This window comes from Botryllus schlosseri, chromosome 7, assembly GCF_051294905.1.
Source record: "Botryllus schlosseri isolate E-star chromosome 7, Bs_hap1, whole genome shotgun sequence".
Taxonomy (NCBI): domain Eukaryota; kingdom Metazoa; phylum Chordata; class Ascidiacea; order Stolidobranchia; family Styelidae; genus Botryllus; species Botryllus schlosseri.
The window spans coordinates 17449683-17457130 of NC_137242.1; the positions used below are offsets into that span (position 1 = coordinate 17449683).

The window sequence follows — 7448 nt, forward strand, 5'->3', positions numbered from 1 at the left end:
AGGTATAGTGACTTGATCCCAACACTACCACATACATTACGCATGAACTGTCGGTATATTCACCTTGAAAATGCATACAATGTACCATTGAAAATATAGTCATTATAGGATTGGCTGGGTTTTTATAGTAAGTTCTTATAGGTTTAAGATAAACTTGAGTACGCGTGGGCAATGTTCCCTCTAATTTTTGCCGAGTCTGCGCACACTCACCAGGTCACTGCGCAGACCCTTGGAAAACAGCGCGTAACGACTAAAAAACGGTCATCACTACGGATTTCTTGTGCGCAACTTATATTTTCTGTGCGCAGAGACCGTATCAGCACTGCGCATTTGCGCACGTGCGCAGCTTAGAGGGAACATTGCACGTGGGTGATATGAGGTTGGCATGCAAAAAAGGATAGCCATATCGATTGCAACTTGGTGGAAACAATTTGTTATTTTCAAAACTGTTCGCATTTAGGAGCCCATATATATATTAATTGAATAATGTATTCATATCGAAATGAACCCGAATATTTTCCGCTGACACTCGTCAAGAGTAGGCTAATCGTCAGCAACAAGTAGAGAATTGGAAAGAACATTGTATATCAACAATCGTGTGACAGAATATGGCGTCACCAGCGTGAAATTTCGAATAAGAGAGCGTCTAATGTACTATTTTTAGATGGTACACGAACTTTTTTTGTTGACGCATGCAGACTTGATTGGTGTACGTTGATAAAAGTCGACTCCAAGGCACACAAATAAAAGTGTGAACGGCCCCTTCCGACGACGCGAAATATGTTATCACGATAATTTTTTGGGCAAGCGGGATTATCCAACAGATGCTTGCCAATGAGAGAATTTATGTCCTTAGACTACTCCACATCAAGCTTGAGGATGTTAAGTCAAGTGTGAGATTTTTACCGACTGTGAAGCGCGAATTCTAATAAATCTAGGGACATGCTGATTTCTGCGTTCCTGCAAACGCTATGACGTTCTTCCCACAGCCACAGCAATCCCAGTGGCACTTACATTCGTACACTACATTACTTTGTTGAAATGCAGGAATCTCGTCTTTACGTGTTGCAAGGAGCAGTTGCGTTGTCGTAAAAATCACGATGGATCAGGGATATATAGAACTCCGGGATGGTTGACTTCTTTTTGCCTTTACCTAAGTAGGTCCAAACATTTATCTGCCACCTACCTCGAAATTTCCAGTTTCTGCAAGCTAGCGATTCAGATGTCTATAGAATCATGTTCCTCAACCTTTTGCAGACTTGTTAGCAGGGCTGTGGAGTCGGTAAATTTTACCACCGACTCCGAATCCACACATTTTCAATGGATCGACTCCGACTCGTGAGTCTTTAAACCTACCGACTCCGACTCCGATTCCAACCCCGACTCCAACAGTATTACCAATTTACTTCGAAAATTATATGCCATAGTGACGGTTAAATGACTGTCATATAACCATTAAACATATGCAAACATATGATTAACGATGGCATGCAAAATTGTTTCATTGTGGAACAGCTCGAATTATTCACTATGCATGAAAGATTGCCTTTCTAAATATCCTTCCTTTTTTCATATTATATCAGTTTTTAGAACATCGACTCTCTAATAACTTAATATGTATGAATCATTCAAACACGACACATATCCCATCCTGTATAATTAAAATGTAGATAAAACAATCGGAGTGTGGCTCTTGTAGATGAGTCAACAAGTAGTACAGAGATGCATCTTACCGATTTTCTCATTGCACACTGTACTGATTACAAGCATACACACTCTCACACTAGTACTAGACATTGGTCATAAACGAAATTTAGGAAGTAGTCAAATAGCATATGTCTAGTCTACATGCATTTAGTCAAGTATTCAATAACTTGGACTTGCAGTCTTTCGACCCAAGCAGCTAAGCTACACAACAAATATTTTTTAATTTTGTCAAGCGGGAAGGAGCGTTTTGGTTATGTTGACATCAATTTTACAACCAGACGATATACTTGCTCTGCACAATACAATGGCATAATTCCGAAAATTGTATCAGTTAGTTACTGCATCGCGAAGATGCATATTGCTTCTTTCTTCCTCTGTGCAACTGAATTGTAATTTGCAAATAATGTCCAGTTTTATCTATGTCAGGGGTGGCCAACCTTTTCGGTCAAAGGGCCGTATGAGTTTTACGAACCATTGCGCGGGCAACTTGAATGTTGATAACCTTTTTTTGTCGTCCGATAGGAACGAACCGAATTAGGTAACATTGAAAGAGAGAGTTATATGACTACGCTTTTACATTGATAACAATTATGTCATGGAAACTCCGTGCGCAACTGCACACTGTGCAGTCATGCCCTGCATGGTCGCGCGAAGCACGAAATTTTACAAAGGAAATGAATGAATTCGATCAATAAATATATTATTTGCATGTATTGGGGGTCGCCTCTATACAGCAATGGGCTCATTTGGCAAGGACAGGATAATAAAACATGCGAAATGCAGAGAAAAATTTCAAGTCAAATAAATCTCCTACGGAATATTCTACTTTATGGCCATATACGAAGATCTGCGATGAATGTGGCTGGCCCCTGGTTACGCCAATGCGTCGAAACTGATGTTTTAGTCATCATCAAATTTCGCGGTCAGGCTAATCAAATTTTGATTGGCCTTGCAATTTTACTGGATGTTATATCTAATCTCGAGAATTACCTCGCAGGCCACACAAAACCTTCTCGTGGGCCACATTTGGCCTGCGGGGCACGGTTTGGCCGCCCCCGATCTGTATCGTTACTAATAACAGTCATTGATGATACATAAAAATCCTATTGTAGTTGTTATTATTAGTAGCCTGATTCAAAGATACCTTTAGAAGCAATTGTTTTCATGATAATGAAGTTGGAGTCGGAGTCGAAGTTAGGGTCATTTTCACAAACACCGACTCCGACTCCAGTCAGTGTTTTTTTACACGAATCCGATCTCCAGTCACCACAGTTTTCACGAGTCCGACTCCATCAAGCGAAATTAACCAAACTCCAACTCCGACTCCACAGCCCTGCTCGTTAGTGAGTAAAGCTAGACATTCCTCCCATATCTCAACCTCATTGATATATAGACAACCTAGCAAGGAATGACAACTTTTAACTTAGGCTATTTGATTCACTAAATCATCAATGTGACATTTAATTCCTAAACAGCATATAATTAGTGTTCGACCATAAGTAACAGAGCGAATAACGAATAAATTCAGCGTTATCTACACATTTGGACGCCATTTTCGGAAATTGTTCAGCTTGTGAGGGAGGGGAGTGTAATTGGATTGATTAAATCAACTGCTTCGATTCACATTAATCCGGTCACATGAATCCCATCAAAATCGTACAAGAAGACTTCCCTGCGGCCTGCAGATGAGTTCAAGCTAATATGGGTTTATAGCAGGAGCTCAAGAACTTAACTAATGCACATCCCGATATTGATTTATTGCTACGAGAAGATTTGAATAGTCCTTGGTAAACAAAAATATTGCTTGCTTGTTTATTTCGTCTGTGTTTACACATTCTCGTCTTTTTGTAGGCTCAGTCATAATTGGTTTGTTATTACCGAATTGAGACGGACTTTCAGCATTCCCGTGGCCACTTACTGGCCACGGATAATTTCGTGGCCGGCCATGAAAAGTGCTATTCTATGGCCGGCCATGGTGATTTTCATGGCCGGCCATGGAAATTTCATGGCCGGCCATGTCAAACTCATTGTCATGGCCGGCCATGACTGAATTTCATGGCCGGCCATAGCCAAATTTCATGGCCGGCTGCAATATATCAAGTTAGTATTGATGATAAGTACTGTGCGTGACCCAATCGTGGTCAAATGTATGATCAATTATGTTCTGTTATGGGCGTACAGTAAATAGAACTAGGCGAAGGCGAGAGTTTAGCTCAGTTTATAAGCATTTTCCCCAGAAATACAAGAGGAATACCGATACAATGAAACGATAGGTAGAAGTCGAAACGATCTGGCATAGTCTCTATATATCAATTAGAAGCACACAAAATGATGTGAAGAATGCATTAAAAGGGAGATATCCGCCAAATGAATCAGGAAATAATGGCATAGAAAGCTAGAACCAATGAAGACATATCAAAACTGGTAACTGGTAAGTGTTGATTTGGATGCTTTTTAGTGGAAATAGCCCCAAATATTCGGCTGAGACTCGTCACAGCTAATCGTAAGCAACTGTATAGAATTGGAAAAAACAATCTGAACCAAATATATGTCAGAAAATCTGTATACGATCTCCAAAAGCTGTGAAATTCATATGACATTGTGTGGCCGGCCACAGAACAGCTCGGAGCTCGCTTTGGCCGGTACTCCCCCCGATCTGATATTGATTTTCTACCATAAGATGTGCATTGTGCAGTTGCAATCGTATGTATGGTTGGTTATATTTTGTAAGTATGCAATTGAACGATTAAAAAATATGATCTTTATAATGTGATTAATGTCCTTCATTTTTCAACCATGTTTATCGTTTATGATAAGTTTGCGATGAGAAGTTATACGTATATATTGGATCATATGTAGTTTAAGGATGTAGGCGCAGTTTAATATCTTTCGTGAATTGCCCTGATGAATTTATGAATAATACAATACTGCACTGGAAAATTGTCTTACTTCACTGCAAATTCGTTTGATTTACGCTCAAGTAGACTCGACTATATACCACCTTGAATACATAATAATCTATATGTTTCATCGAGATGCGTGAACGGTCAATATGCGGGCATTTAACATGTTTCTCGTTTTCAGTACCAAATACCGTAATCACAGTACCCGGACGAAACAATAAGGGAATCAAAGAACAAAGAATATGTGGAAGATACTCTTTTAAGTTCCAGAAAAGCTGTGAAATCTACATCACATTCTGTGGCCGGCCACAGAACAGCAGCTCGCAGCTCGCGGCTCGCTGTTGCCGGTGCTTCCCCCGATCTGATATCTCTTTTCCAACGGTATGAAACATGTAGTTGCAAACAAGTACATAGTTTGTTATCGTTGGTATAGCTGAATAGCTGTGTATTGCGTAATGCCGGGCTGATACAACCCTTGTTTTCTGAACCAGGTCTACGATAAGTCTGCGATATGAGGTTATATACAGGTCTATATTGGATCATCATCATCCTGCTGTATATACCATGTTCGTCACCATCAACCTCGACGGACCTGGCGTTAAAATTGTTGGAAGATGCGGGGGTAATCTAAAGTGCCCTGTGAATTGCACTGACGAATACATGAGTAGTACATTACTGTACCGACACCTGGACCTAATTCATTGCAGATTTGCTGTATATGTAAGAAATGACAATGATTGTGATGCAGGTACGTAGCACTGGGTAATATTGGCAGGGTTCAAGCACATCTTCTGTTGTTTCCAGAAATTTGCTTTCGATCTTTTTGTCCGATACCGTTGAGCTTCATTCTATTTTCAAATTCCAAGTTGAATATTGAAATCCAAATTATTGTTGGACATAATGTTGATGGATAAGCAGGGTAATTTGAATATTTCCCTCTTTGAATTCTTCTAATAAGGTGCTGTCCTTCCATGTCGTAATGAGTCGTGTACGAAAGAAAGGGGTAAAAGTAAATGCCGAAAGTTTATATCTAGATATATTCATTTCAGACAGGTAGCAGTGAGATGTACCTGGATTGCCAGTACTCCTCGTTGTGGTGGTGTGATGGTAGATACCGTGGAACTCGTCACAAGAAATCGGTACGTATTCAACAATTTTGATAGAAACAATTTTTCTTCTCCGTAATAATCGATACAGAATATTTTCAGATTCATCAATCGTTGAATTGCTCCTTCATAACAGCGTTGCATGTCGTCAATCATTGGATTTCACTGGTTGGACTTATCTATGATAACAATACTAGAACGATACTTGCATCTACCTCGACTTCAAGTAACTGATGAATTGGATACAAAGATGGATAGGCCGATAATAGCTCGGTTTATAGATTCATACGTCACACCAAGGAAAAAGGAAATATGATTAATGCCCTACAAGGAAGCGACTAGGGCCTTACGGCTTATTGGTGTGTTAATAATTAAATCAAAAGTATTTTTGGCAGGCGACTAACGTAAATCCAAAAACACTCTACTTATACGACCCCATGGGCAATGAGGAACACTACCGAAGACGCTTGGAACGTAATTGGAAGTGAGTAACTGAGATCTTACTTATTGTTGACACTCTGCATATCTCTATGCTGCCAGGGGATTCTGGAAGTACCATACAAATAGTTCTGCCACTGGGTGGGAAATCGTATCCAGGACTCATAGTCAAAAGAATGACTCTTATAACTGCGGGGTCTTGGTATTGAAGGTAACTCAAAATTTCAAAAGACTCTTCATCTGTAATCGCAATTGCTGTTTCAGTTTGCCGAGCACTTTCTGAATGGTGACGAGGAATTCGACTTTTCTGCGAGCACTGAGTGTTGCCGTCAATATCGTCAGGCATTCGGGAACATGCTTTTAGATTTTACTGGTACATTTGGGTATTATTAGGTTGGAAAGTTTGCTTATTCATAGTTTCGTTTACCACAGAAAAGGACGTATTGCAGAGGAGACTCGTCGGGTAACGCCTCGAAATACATTCTACTGGTTTTCTTGATTCGTTAATCTGTGTATCAGACTAATAAAAGCAATTCGTTTGTATAATAATTGATTCCTTGCGTACAATACGTCAGTGCGGTGATAATCCGAAAGAGTTCATCTAAACGCCGTTTTAGCGATGGGGCGGCGTGGCTGGCAGTTCGCAATTATGATTTTATTTACTCTCCTTTATATGAAACTGGTGTAGGAACGAACTTTCTGATGTAGAGCTGGATGATTTCAAGACAAGTGGACAAGTAGACAGGACGGTTTAAGGAACTTCTGTTTGGGTGGTAGCACTAGCAGAGTTTACATCGTTCCTGACCGTAAATTTGTGATAGTGAGAGGATAAAATACATTTCTACAGCGCATGCAGGAAAAGGGTAAATATGTGCCGAGCCGATGGAATTTTAGACCCTTCCCGACGACATTAAGTAGTAGGTTTAGTGATATCATTTGATAACTGACGATATTCGTGTAATTATACTTCACAAACCAAACCGACGCAGTGCAAATAGAGATGATCTGCTTCAGATAGTCACAATGATTGAAAGATGACAGTTTCAATCAATCTAGACGAGCAAAGATCATTAAAGAGCTTCTCGGATGTACAGAACTTCAATATGATATTTAAAAATCATTAACTGGCCACGAACCTGTGGCCGGCCACGATGAATCATTATGGCCGGCCATGAAATTCGCTGTGGCCGGCCACGAAATACCGCTTTTCCATGGCCGGCCACGAAAATTTATTTTCGTGGCCAGTAAGTGGCCACGGGAAAGCTGAGACCCCTACTGACCGAATTACTGCTGT

At 40.2% G+C, this 7448-nt stretch overlaps 1 long non-coding RNA gene across 1 annotated transcript; it reads left to right on the top strand.

The window, feature by feature from the left end:
• Positions 1-5698: 5698 nt before the first annotated feature.
• Positions 5699-6707, top strand: LOC145442938 (uncharacterized). Its single transcript, XR_013916176.1, has 4 exons — positions 5699-6200; positions 6257-6365; positions 6419-6527; positions 6587-6707. It is a non-coding gene; the product is annotated as an uncharacterized LOC145442938 (long non-coding RNA).
• Positions 6708-7448: the final 741 nt, after the last annotated feature.